Below are 14,293 nucleotides of genomic sequence, written 5' to 3' on the forward strand. Positions count from 1 at the left end.
CACCCAGGCTATGACAAAGTTGAAGGATCCACCTTGTTCTCTAGATTTTATACTTTTAGCAAATCAATAAAAAATGGACTTCAGGTTTGATGAATCTGTCCTGCACCATCAACCTCTTACGTCAGAGTGAAGGGCCTAAGTGTCAATATACTAATTTGAAAGTGAATATGCAAGGACTTGGCTTCTGCTGGAGTATTCTTGTTCAGGAAGGGTTCAAATTTCGGGAAACAATTATTGCTCAGAAATTTATCCAGCAACCCTTCAGACCTCATTTCCTGGCATGTTTTCTGGAGAAGATATTCCCCTTATATTCCCTTTATACACTTGGCTGTGATTCTACCATCTTACTGGGATCTTTCCAGACACCCCCTAAGTTCAGTTGGTTGTAAAGAGACTCACAGCTCTCAGCCAGGGTGTAGTGAAGACTTATCCAGAAGAATAAACTTGTCCAGTGTGGCTTTAAAGTGGGACAGCTCCTGGGCTGTCTCGATTCAAACCCAGTACATCAAAGTTTTGAGTTGGGCAATATGGTCAATCACTTTGAGATGTAAATCCCACCTAAACAGTATTAGGGGAGTGCCAACTGGGATGCCCAATAGTGATCTTACAAATCAATTTCCTACATTGTTAAGTTTCAAGGTGTCCCCTATATCGCAGATAAATCACACAGGTGATTCCACCTCACCTTGCCATATGTGTCTGTATGTAGTCTGACTTGCAGATGAAGAAGGTTCCGGGGTCGCTCTATCTGATGCACTACTTCCCATAGGGTTTGTCTTCAGAATAGGTCAAATGCAGCCTTCATGTCCATAAAGGCAAAATCAAATTGTCTTTTTTGATAGTGATGTACTTCCAACAGGTGGTAATAAAGCAGAATATATGATCTAATGCCTCAATGCTCTTACGGGACCCTGCCGTGAAGTGGGACAGGACCTTGTGTTCATCATCCACTCTTGTAGATGAGTTAAAACTTGTCTGCAGAAGAACCTTCTGGGTAAAACAATGGGGTAATAGGCCTGTAGATTGCGGGACTGTCTGTGGCCCCCTTTTTGTGAATAGGGACAATTATGGCACCTCGCCATGACTCCAAGAGTTCCTCTCCCTTTGAAAAAGCATTTATTAACTTATTTGGATAGGGGACCCAGATGTGTATCTTTGAGAAAAATCGATCTACAGGTTTGCTATCAGTCTGTAAACTTTCCTTTTTTTCATATGGAAGAAGGTGGCTTTGGTTTCCTTCAAAGTAAATGCTAACAAATGATCATCAATGAAAGAAGAATGATGGACAGTCAAGTGGGAAGGCAATGTAAGGCCCATGTTTAGAGGAGGGACTAGGCAAACATTATCTCTCTTGCTATATAGCATTTTAAAATGTTAGACCCAACAATCTACTGGGACAAACACTTCCAGAGTGGAGTTACCGTCACCATTCCCTATGGCAACAGTATTCCATAAAGTTAATATTTCATATAAGAAATCATATTTCCCTAGAGCTTCTAACTTCAATCCCCATAGATCCTCCTTCCAATCTTTTTAGCCTTGTACAAACAAGGCTTTGTACATTCTCATGGCAGTTGTTATGTCTCTTTTGGACCGTTTTGTGATAGCTTTTATCAAAGTAACTTTAGTGGTCCTACAGACCATTTTATACCATGGACATGGTGTGGATCTAGCTTGCGTCTTTCTGATCTGCTTTTTAAATATGGATTTAAGAGTTTCAAACAACTTTGAGTGTTTAGATTCAAAAGAAGTGGTACTTGCCTTGGTTTCTACAATAAGTTCAAAAGATTCAAATTTGGTTACTAAAGATTTATAGACATTCACCTTAATCTGTCCATCTACTCTAATGGTGGCCTATTTCATATTCCTGCGATAGTTTGTAAGAGTTAATGGGATGCTAACAGAACCAGTAGTGTGCTCATGGCTCTTGTGAAATACATCTGCAGTAAATTCAGCAAGCAGGGAATTATGGTCACTATCAGTCCTTCTGTTGGCTTTGATATCGGCCATATAAAACCAAAGCCTCAGGTATAATAGTATATGGGCTATGTGATTAGTAGACTGCCCCATTTAAAAAACAAAGGCTATATCCTAACTATAACGTCCCTGTAAGCTTTTTTTTTTTTTTTTTTAGAATTCCTAAGGGTTTTTTAATTCTATTTCCTATCTATAACATCCCTGTGACTTTTATTTTTTTCTGTGAATTTCTACGTTTCTTTTAAATTCTATTTTCTAACTATAACGTTAGTGCACCCTTTGTTTTTTCCAGTGAGTTTCATTGCGTTTTTGAATTTAAACTGTACTACAATTTCACTCATACGTTCAATTCAGTAAAATAAATTTTTACAAGTTTATGAATACATTTTATTAACATACTTATTCTTTTTATACATTTTAAAAGTAGCAATTAACAAAACAAAGTAAGGTAACTTATGCTTTATATAAGTTCAATACAGCAAATATATATATATATATATATATATATATATATATATTTTTTTTTTTTTTGTGGGAATAGAAATAATTATTTACAAAAATGACTTCCCCACCATGTTCCTCAGTCTTACGGCAGACTAAATAATTTTATGATTCTTTGTGCAAATGCAATCGGTTTGTAGTAGCTGCAAATTGAGTTAAGCTGGCAGACACCTGCTAATGTTCAAAAGCCTGAGTAATGGGAGCAGAAATATTTTCCTTGGTGCAACATACAATTTACAAAAAAGAAAAAGAAAAAGATGTAACTTAGATCACAAGGGTGTAATCCAAGATCTGAGACAAAATATGCGTCACATGGATACAAGACCAGAAAGTGGGCCATATTAAATCAAAATCTAAACCTAGGTAAATAAAATCCCTGGGATTGGTAGGGTAAAGAATTAAGATAGGGCTCAATACCATCTGTGGTTACCAAATGGTGGTAGGCTTCCACCCCTTTCTTTTTTACATCTTGTAGTTTCCTCTGTGACCCCATAAGGAAAGTAATTCTGTTTTAGTTTGCTTTTTAGATACAGTGGTGACCAACAATGCATTGAGAAAACACTCTGTCCTCCCCAGCAGAGTGAATTGTTCTTTAATACTCCTCAGCCAAGGGATCTTGGAAGCATGATCAAGACAGAAACAATCAATGATTACATCCTATTTAAAAAGAGTTTCTTGTTTCTTGTTTGAACCAAATAGTGTGTCACAACATAAGTGGGGCTAATTTGATACGATCCGTCACATACTGCAAGCCCAGCTCCATGTGGCAAAGATAAGTGGACACGCTATTGGGGACAGACAAGAGTGTTCTCAGAAACACATTCTCTCAGAGTTGTAAGTGTGATTTGTAGCAATACTCCCATATACAAGCACTATACAACATAACAGAGCAACACCTTGCTTTGTATATGTTAACCATCACATCCAAGGGTTTTGAGCTTAGCTTCCTAGCAAACCTGAAAAGTGCCTCAGTCGTTTGTTCAAATTGGAACTTCCTCACCTTCATTAAGTGTATCCAAGTGCTTTTGCAATCAAACGGGGTCCCCATTTACATGAAAGTGGAACTGTTAAATGTTTTTTGCTATTGATAAAATGAGATCTCAAATTAGAAGTGGATCGTTCAGAAACTATAACATGTAACACATATATATATATATATATATATATATATATATATGTATATATATATATATATATACACACACACATACCTTACTACCTTATTCGGTAGGACCTAGTTTCTATATAAAAAGTGTTTTTCACTTGCCTATATCTTTGGCCCAGCTTAATGGATCAGCACAAAACTTTCCAAAAATATTTATCAGTCATGTCAGCTGCTGTTTAGAAAGTTTCAGGGTGATCAGTCCGGGAGGTGGGGTTGAGAAAAAGGAGGGGGGTCCTAAAACACGTTTTCCCCATTCATTTTCCTATAGGGATTTTCAACAGTGATAGCGCCAAAACCACTGGACGGAATTACACCACATTTGGCAGAAAGGTAGGTCCTAGTCCAGAAAGTGACCTTTTTTCATTTTGGTGTAATTCTGTTCAGTAGTTTTTTAGAAATTAAGGAGAAAACAAATTTGTATATATACAGATGTGAAGGATTTGCAACCCGTCCCGATCTCGTGCCGAGATCTGATTGGGTGTCTACACTTCAACCAGGAAGTGTTGAGAGCGATCTTGGGACTCGGTCTCCATGTCCAATAAAAAAAGGAAAAAAGAAAAGAAAATAGTCCAGAGTACAGACTCCCTGATCCCTTAGCTCTGCTGGTGGGGTCCCAGAGGGACCCCCCAGGGCTAAAAGCATTTAAAAAAAACTTTGTATGGATCCACCGCGGATCTACTGAAAATGTTTTAAAAAATTGAAGTGCAGGCTCCCACGCTTCTCTTTATTATTCCCCTGGGTGGGCCAAGTCCCGGGGGAAATCTATTTTTCATTGCGGGGTGCCTCCTGGCCCCCTCGCAGCCCCTGGGACCACCACCTCCCCGCGGTGAAATGGGAATTCTGTGTGGAAGGTTGTATGGTCGGCCGGCAGCCCGGAGATCACCACCTCCCCATGGCAAAATTATTTTAATGATGTGGGGGGAGGCCCATCAGCCTGCCCCTACGCCCCATGGACCAACACCTCCCTGGGGCCTAAAATACTTTATAAGCAAGGGGGCCATCCATTCCCCCACTGCCCCGGGGGTCACCACCTCCCCAGGGCTATATCAAATAAATAGATGAGACACACAGTCACTCTCCCCACCCCAGGGACCACCACCTCCCTGGGGCTTTTATTATAATATATGCAGAGGGCCCGCAGCTGCCCACGCCTTGGGACCATCCCCTCCCTGGGGCTTTGAATATTATACAGTTATTATAGTTAGGAAGTAGACTTAAAACAACATAGAAATTCAATTAAAAGACCAAAGGTTACAGGGATATTATAGTTAGGTCACAGTTCAAATGTACGAAACCATAGAAATTCACCAGTTATAGTTATAGTTATCTCAAGTAACTATAACTTGTGCCCTAAGGTAACTATAATTCGCGCCCTCGCCATGCACTGCTAATTATTCCACAAATTACAGCACTCATGACATCTTTGATAATATCATTGATAATATCAATGTGATATCTGCAGTAACATTTTTGCTGAAAAAATTGCATGGCGAGGGCATGAGTTATAGTTATTTTAGGGCAGGAGTTATAGTTACTTGAGATAACTATAACTGGTGACTTTCTCTGGTTTATGAGGCCAAGGGGGCAGAAAACACTAGGCATAAGGGATTTTTTTTATTTTTATAGATGGGTAGAAATACCATAGGCAAGGGTCGCTCCCCTGGGGGCAGATTGGCCTATTTCTATTAGGCCGATCTACCCCCAGGGGGGGCAGAAACCACTTGGGCACCAGGGATTGGTATGTGTGTGTGTGTTTTATTTGGGGGGGCAGTCCCTTGGGGGAACATTACTGTTGGCCATTTCTGCCCCCCTTTGGGGCAGATCGGCCTATTTTTGTAAGGCCCATCTGCCCCCAAGGGGGGCAGAAAGCCACCAGAGGCAAGGGAAGAATTTTTTTTTTCTTAAAAAAAACAGGGTGGGTATGGCCATGCCCCCACCCCAAATAAATGGGGACAAAGTTGGTCTGCCCCCGGTGGGCAGATGGGGCAAATACGCCTGATCCACTCCCCATGGGGCAGAAAGCCTACTAGATGCCAGGGAATACAAAATAAAATAAAAAATAGTGGGGTTGTGGCTACCAACCAGTATGGGTATGTTTATGCCCCCACCCCAACTGAAGGGGGTAATAGTCTTTCAGCTCTCCCCCCACACACTAAAACATCTTATCCCACAGCAAGCAAGAGGACATTTGATTATTTTCGGTTTTGGTTTTACCTTTGGGCCATGCAAGTTTGTCTAACTCTCAAAATCATCCCACTTCGAATGGTAAGGGCTGCACTTTTTTGGACTTTGGGACGCTGCCATGTAGAAAAATCTACAAGATCTAGACACATCTGAAAACTAAACATCTGGGTGAGTCCAGGGTGGTGTGTTTCACATGCACCCCATCATTTTCTTATCCACAATGCCCTGCAAACCTCCAACTTTTCTTGAAATCACACATTTTTGTGATGGAACCCTCCGGAATCTTCAGGAATCCACAAAATTTCTACCATCCAGCATTGCTGCATATATACCGATAAAAATTATTCCCCACTTGTCAGCCTAAAAACTTTTTTTTCAAACTGCCCTTCCGGATTCGCTTTGGTTCCCCCTCATTTTCAACATGTTTTTGGCTCTTCCCTGTCACAGGCACTTGGCCCACCTACACAAGTGAGGTATCATTTTTACTGAGAGACTGAGGGGAACGTTGGGTGGTAGGAAATTTGTGCTGGTGCAGTGATCCCACGCAGAAATGTGGGAAACATGTGATTGCTTAGCTAAATGTGAGGTTTGCTGAGGATTCTGGGTAATAAAACACTGGGGGATACACGCAAGTCAGACCTCCCTGGACTCCCTTTCGTATCTAGTTTTTAGAAATGTTTGGGTTTGGTAGGTTTTCCTAGATGGCTGCTGAGCCCAGGACCAAAAATGCAGATGCCCTCCGCAAAAACAGGGAGTTTTGTATTTGATCATTTTGATGTGTCCACGTTGTGTTTTGGGGCATTTCCCGTTGCGGGCACTAGGCCTACCCACACAAGTGAGGTACCATTTTTATCGGGAAACCTGGGAGAATGCTGGGCAGTTAGAAGTTTGTGGCTTCCCTCAGATTCCAGAAGTTTGCAGCACTGAAATGTGAGGAAAAAGTGGGGTTTTTGTTGCCATATTTTGAGGTTTGCTAAGGGTTCTGGTAACAGAACCTTATGAGAGCACCACAAGTTACCCCACCCTGGGTCCCCCCAGGTGTCTAGTTTTCAGAACTGTCCTGGTTTTCTAGGTTTTCCTAGGTGCTGGCTGAGCTAGAGGCCAAAATCCACAGCTAGGCACTTTTAAAAAAATAGGTCAGTTTTCTTTGGAAAAATGTGATGTGTCCATGTTGTGTTTTGGGGCATTTCCTGTTGCGGGCACTAGGCCTACCCACACAAGTGAGGTACAATTTTTATCAGGAGATTTGGGGTAATTCTGGGTAGACGGAAATTTGTGGCTCCTCTCAGATTCCAGAACTTTCTGTCACCGGAATGTGAGAAAAAGTGTTTTTTGTGGAATTTTGAGGTTTGCTATGGATTCTGAGTAACAAAACCTGGTGGGAGCCCCACAAGTGACCCCATCCTGAGTTCCCCTAGGTGTCTAGTTTTAAAAAATGTCGAGGTTTGCTAGGTTTTTCTAGGTGCCGGATGAGCTAGAGGCCAAAATCCACACCTATGCACTTTGCAAAAAACAGGTCACTTTTCTTTGGGAAAATGTGATGTGTCCACATTGCGTTTTGGGGCATTTCCTGTCATGGGCATTAGGTCTACCCACACAAGGGAGATATAATTTTTGTTGGGAGACTTGGGGAATGCTGGGTGGAAGGACATTTGTGGCTCCCCTCATATTCCAGAACTTTCTATCACCAAAATGTGAGGATTTTTTTTTTGTTTTGCCAAATATTGAGGTTTGCAAAGGATTCTGGGTAACAGAAACTGGTGAGAGCCCCACAAGGCACCCAATACTGAACTTCCCTACATGTTAAGTTTTTAAAAATGCACCAGTATGGTAGGTTTTCCTAGGTGCCGGCTGAACTAGAGGCCAAAATCCACAGCTAGGCACTTTCCAAAAAACACGTCAAATTTCAAAGTATAAATGTGATGTGTCCATGTTGCGTTTCCTGTTGCAGGCATTAGGCCTACCCACATAAGTGAGGTACCATTTTTATTGGGAGACTTGGGGGAAAACAGAATAGCAGAAAAAGTGTTATTGCCCCTTGTATTTCTCCACATTTTTTCCTTCGAAATGTAAGACAGTGTGAAAAAAAGACGTCTATTTGTGAAATGCCCTGTAATTCACATGCTAGTATTGGGACCCCGGAATTCAGAGATGTGCAAATAACTACTGCTTCTAAACACCTTATCTTGTGCCCATTTTGGAAAAACAAAGGTTTCCTTGATACTTATTTTTCACTCTTAATGTTTCACCAAATTAATTGCTGTATGCCCGGTATACAATGAAAACCTATTGCAAGGTGCAGCTCCTTTATTGGCTCTGGGTACCTTCGGTTCTTGATGAACCTACCAGCTCCATATATCCCGACAACCAGAAGAGTCCAGCAGAAATTACGGCATATAGCTTTTGAAAATCTGACATCGCAGGGAAAAGTTACAGAGTAAAACGTGAAGAAATGGCTGTTTTCTTTCACTTCAATTTCAATATTTTTTTATTTCAGCTGGTATTTCCTATAGGAAAACATTGTAGGATCTACACAAATGACCCCTTGCTGACTTCAGAATTGTGCCTACTTTTTGGAAATGTTTAGCTGTCTAGGATCCAGCATTGGTTTCACACCCATTTCTGTCACTAACTGGAAGGAGGCTAAAAGCACAAAAAATAGTAAAAATGGGGTATGTCCCACTAAAATGCCAAATGTGTGTTGATAAATGTGGATTTCTGATGATTCAAGTCTGCCTGTTCCTGAAAAACATGAATTCTTTAAAAATTCATATCTCCTGTTCGCCTTATCTGATTTTATTTGTTTTGCTATCATTTTAAAGATAAACACATACTCTATTTTTATAAATTGGTGTTGGATTTGTATTGTGTTTTGTGTTTTACTTATTTACTGTTTTGTGATTTTTAAATGCTTTACGCACTAATCTCCTAAGTTAAGCCTTGTCGCTGTTGCAAAGCTACCAAGGGTTGAGCTGGGTTTAATTTTTTGAGACCTAAGTGGAGGTTAGTGGCCTGTTGCTAAGTGTAGGTACTTACCTGCCCTTACCAATAATCCACTTTCCTACAACGTTCATGTCCCTTGGAGTAGGAGTTAAGTCCCCTGGGCATGGCCATTAGACTAGAGGCCATGTCTCCTGTCTTTACTCAGACAGGAGTCATGTCCATGGGGGTTGTGCGTCTAACAATGGTGCTAGTCAGGTTAGAGTAATTATTTTGACTCTAACCTGACTAGCGACATTCTTTCAAGCACATCCTCCAGTTTTCCCTACGCCTCTCCCGCCTGGTTAGCATCACGTATTTTGATGTTATCTGCGCCTGAGCGCCGGCTTGCACCATTCCTTAAATATGGCACCCAGCTGGTGCTCTGGAATGGCACTAGCTAGCGCATATTTTTTTATGCAAACCTGCGCTAAAGCAGGTTTGCGTCAAAAATTATAAACCAGGACCTGAATGTAAACACACCATTGAGGTTAGAGAAAAGAGCAAATTGTTTTAGATGGAAATAATCTTGTGTGTCGTAGAGTATACTTTATTTCTGGAAAGAATGCTTATTTCAATTTGCTCAAGGGATGTCATGGTACATGTTATTTAGGTATAGTATTTACAAACTTTTATCATGTGGAACATTTTGATGATCCTCTATGGGAAATTAAACCTACAAGTAAGAGGTGTGCAAGTGCTGGAGAAGTGGTGGAGATATTTTTTATGCATTGATTCTATCTGTAGGTGTAATTCTGAATGATTTGAAAATTAGAATGATTTCTACCATAGTAGAGAAACTGACGAGTACAGCCAATTCCTTGTTGCTTGTGAATACAAAGATGATAGCGATAACGTCTATGGTTTTGCAGAACAGACTTGCGTTAGACTTTCTTCTCACAAAAAAGGGCAGAGTTTGCCAATGCTAAAAACTGAAAAATACATTTAAAACATTACTGGGCTGAAGAAGGATTTGAAGGATTTGGAAGCAATGGGTGCATGGGATGCTACTGGAGACAGATTTACTGCTGTAGGCGGATGGTTTGGAAACTTGAGAAGTAGAATTCTGGGTTCTATTCTGAAGACACTGTTGTGGGTTTTAAACATTTTCAGAGGATTACATTTAGACAGACAAAGAAGGGAAAGACAACATATATTGAGCTGGAAGAGCATCAGTGTAAATTTTATGACGACTTGAAGCATCTAGAGGAACCTAGGTGGAAATTGATGAAAACTACAAGATTTTAGTTGGTCTTGTTAAAGGATTTTATTATGATTGTGGTGACTTAATTCGTCATCAGAGGGAAGACTGGTAACGCCTAATTTTGGTTGCACCATCACCTGTTATGGAAGTGACATAACCATGTAATGTACAATACAGAAATCATGTGCTGTAAAATTACTAACATAAAGTAGTGCATCTAAATTGAATTACTGAAGGTGCATTTATTGCAATAGACTATACGTTCATATATGTGTGTGTTCTAATGTTTTGATTTTAACATGCTGAAATGTAGTACTATTATGGTGTAACTGTATTGATCACGGTACAGTTATAATTCTTGTTTCCATTTATTATTGCAAGATGCACTTACAATTATGTACGTTCAAATGTGCATTCAAGCCTTATTAAATTAAAATGACTAAAGGCCTAAACATCTAATTTCTTGTGTCTAACCTTCAATGTGGAATTTTGCTGATTCTACAATCTTCTTTCTTTGCAGGTGCGTTCCTGAAAGTCTACAGTCCCCATCCTTATAAACCAGTAGATGGCAAAAATAAAAGGAGAAGGTGGGAGTATAAGTGAGAATATTGGATGCCACCGGGATTAGAGACTGAGGGGGTAATTCCAACTTCGGCGGGCGGCGGAGGCCGCCCGCCAAAGTTCCCCCGCCAGAAGACCGCACCGCGGTCAAATGACCGCGGCGGTCATTCTGACTTTCCCGCTGGGCGGGCGGGCGACCGCCAAAAGGCCGCCCGCCCGCCCGCCCAGCGGGAAAGACCCAGCAACGATGAAGCCGGCTCCCAATGGAGCCGGCGGAGTTGCTGGGGTGCGACGGGTGCAGTGGCACCCGTCGCGATTTTCAGTGTCTGCTAAGCAGACACTAAAAATCATTATGGGGCCCTGTTAGGGGGCCCCTGCACTGCCCATGCCAGTGGCATGGGCAGTGCAGGGGCCCCCAGGGGCCCCACGACACCCGTTCCCGCCATCCTGTTCCTGGCGGTAAGAACCGCCAGGAACAGGATGGCGGGAAGGGGGTCGGAATCCCCATGGCGGCGCTGCTTGCAGCGCCGCCATGGAGGATTCCTATGGCCAGGGGAAAACCGGCGGGAAACCGCTGGTTTCCCTTTTCTGACCGCGGCTTTACCGCCGCGGTCAGAATTGGCCAGGAAGCACCGCCAGCCTGTTGGCGGTGCTTCCGCGGTCGTTGGCCCTGGTGGTCCATGACCGCCAGGGTCAGAATGACCCCCTGAATCTCTCTGTGATGAGGGTGGCAAACTTCTAAGGGGAGGTATAAGCACAAAGGTACAGGGCTTCCTGGAAGGGCCAGAAATGTGCTGGAGGGGGTTTTGCTAAGCTTAAGAGGTGGGATAGGAGAACACCATCATGTTTGATGCAATGTAAATGAAGGGAAGTTTGTCAGCTCAATAGAATTATTGTAAGACTTTGAGTTTCTGAGAGTGAAGCAAAGATACATCAGCCAGGACATACAAAGTAAAAGAGACTCTCAATAGCCATCACATTTATTTTTGGAAGGGGATATCTTGTGCTTTCTCTGTTCCTTAGACAATGTTTGCCACAACCTATGAAACAAACAGTGAGCTAGCTAGTGAATCGTTTTTCTTCCCGAAATGGGCAATGAGCTGTTTTGTTTATCCGGTCCTGTCATGTGATGGATAAATGTCAAGTTAGTGCCAGTTATACCCTTAATATCTAACAATCTTAGTCACAGATTTAGGAAACCAGGGTCAGCTTGAATTGGACAATCCCCTGTCCCCTAATGATGCCTAATATGTAATTCCAGAACACTTAAATGATTGCACATTACCACCTAATATGTGGAAGGTGCCAGTCTCCTGTACGCTGCACCAGCGTTGAGCCGAGGCGAAGGAATATATCTAATGTAGTCATTGGGGTCATATACCACTGCACATTACTTTGTATGGTGACTCTCTTTGGGAAAAGTTTCTGAGTGTTTTAGGGTTTCCTACCATACATAATCTGAGTTTTTAGCTGGCAGTTCCCCTCTTAAATCCCCCCCACCCAGCGAGACTCATATTGGTTGCTGGTGGGTGGCTTCATGTCTTGGTTAACATGATGAGTCTATAGCAGGTATAATGTAAGGGTTCTGGCTATAGGTGTGTCTGGGAAGGAAAAAGTAGGAAGACATTTTTGACAGCTACAGGTGCCATATCATGGAGACAGGCTTAGTTGGAATGAAAATGTATGCGTTTTTGTAGCATTTTTGGGGGGCCTGGCAAAGTCCCATAGTGGGATAAATGCTAAAGCACGCTTCATATTCTCAGTTTCTTTCATAATCTATTCTGAGATGTTGTGGAGGTGTGCCAGCCACTACTATTTCAATAGGTCTGGGCGGGCATGCTAGTCCACCCATATCTTTAGGAAGCATGCACAGTTTATTAGATTTGCAGAGTTTTGTGGCATCCCAGATGAAGGATCATGATTTGGGCAGTAATCAGGTAAATATCTAACAGGACCATAGGAGTTGGGAGTGCCTGTAATACATAGAGAATTGTGGGGATGGCATTCATTTTAATAAATTTGATACGAACCAATCACAATAGATACAGCGGATGCCACGTCCACTGTGAGGTAGTTTTATCCTTTCCTTAACATCCTTGATTTTAAACTTTGCAACTCTTATCTACACTCATTAGCACATGTAGGGACCCCTTAATCCTCTCATCCCTTCAAGTGGTCCTTCCACCTACAGGGAACTTGTACCCCACATCACTCACATCGTGAGAGATGTGAGGAGGAACCCTGTGATGAAGATTGCCTCCTTATGCTAGGTAAGAGTTGTCCTTCTAAACAAAAACACTTGTCAATACTAATGAGACACGCATTACAGAATTCCCAGTCTAGGATTTTGGGCTTGCAAACTATGTGCAGACTGTGGGGGTTATTCTAACTTTGGAGGAGGTGTTAATCCGTCCCAAAAGTGACGGAAAAGTGACGGATTTACCACCAGCCGTATTACGAGTCCATTATATCCTATGGAACTCGTAATACGGCTGGTGGTATATCCGTCACTTTACCGTCACTTTTGGGACGGATTAACACTCCTCCAAAGTTAGAATAACCCCCTGTGTGTATTGGTTAGTCATTGGGAGAATTGCACACTGGGTCACTAAACTCTCCCTTTGACTTCCTTTTTTCATACTTTGTAATTCAGGCCCAGATATTGAATAAAGGTGGTTGCCCATTAAAAGGAGACTATTTTTCGAAGATGAAAGAGGTTGTATGGAGGCGCTGTTAATGACATGAAATTTCTCGTTATTCATCCTGTAACCTGATACTAGCTCAAACTCATTCAACACTTGTAACAGAGATGGAGGAGGCCCAGTGGGTTTAGGTAGTGTATAGAGGACATCATTTGCAAATGAGCTGCCTTTATGCATATGATCCCCAAATATGATGCTCAAAAGCTCCTGTGTTTGCCTAATCATCATGGCCAGAAGTTCCATCACCAGGGCAACAGTAGCAGGGAGAGGGGGCATCCCAGTCTAGTACTTCTGGGAGGTTTATTGGGGTCTGTACAATGACTATGAATTCATATAATTGCTGTGGGAGAGGTGTATGCTGCCATGATCTATCAATCATAACTGAACCAAGTTGGATTTCGTTCAACACCTCTTTAAGAATGGCCCAGCTCTTATGGTGAAATAATTTCTCTGCATCAAGACATAACAGGAGAGCTAGGATGCTGGGTCTATGGGTGTTTCAACTAAAATGTGAGATGTTATCTGCTCCTTGACAGTTGTGAAAGAATCTGACCCGGTGGAGGTCAACTAAACTGGGAAGGAGAGGGTCAAGGTACATCGCTAGTGTTTATATTTAGAGTATCGGATCAGTATTTAAGAGAGCATTGTTGACTGGGCATTGGCCTGGTTTGGGAATGAGAACTATCTTCCTTTCGCACATAGTGGCGGTGAGATGCATTGTCTGGGAAAATAAGTAGAACAATCAGATTAATTGGACTTGCAGGGAAGTGATGCAGGGTAAGGTTTTATAAAAAATCTAGGGTTAGTCCTTTGAGGTCTGCAGACTGCCATAGGGGGCATCAATTTAGGCACTTGTCTCAGTTCAACGGGGTCAGTGGGGATTTCAAGTAATTCCTTAGAGTGAAGCATGATAGCTGTACTGTTGCATTTGTGCAGATAGTCCTGTATGTCCACTAAATTGGCATTGTCTCTATGGTAAAGAGTTCGGTAGAATTTGCAGAAGGTATCCCACTTTTCTCT

This window comes from Pleurodeles waltl, chromosome 4_2 (assembly GCF_031143425.1).
Source record: "Pleurodeles waltl isolate 20211129_DDA chromosome 4_2, aPleWal1.hap1.20221129, whole genome shotgun sequence".
NCBI lineage: Eukaryota > Metazoa > Chordata > Amphibia > Caudata > Salamandridae > Pleurodeles > Pleurodeles waltl.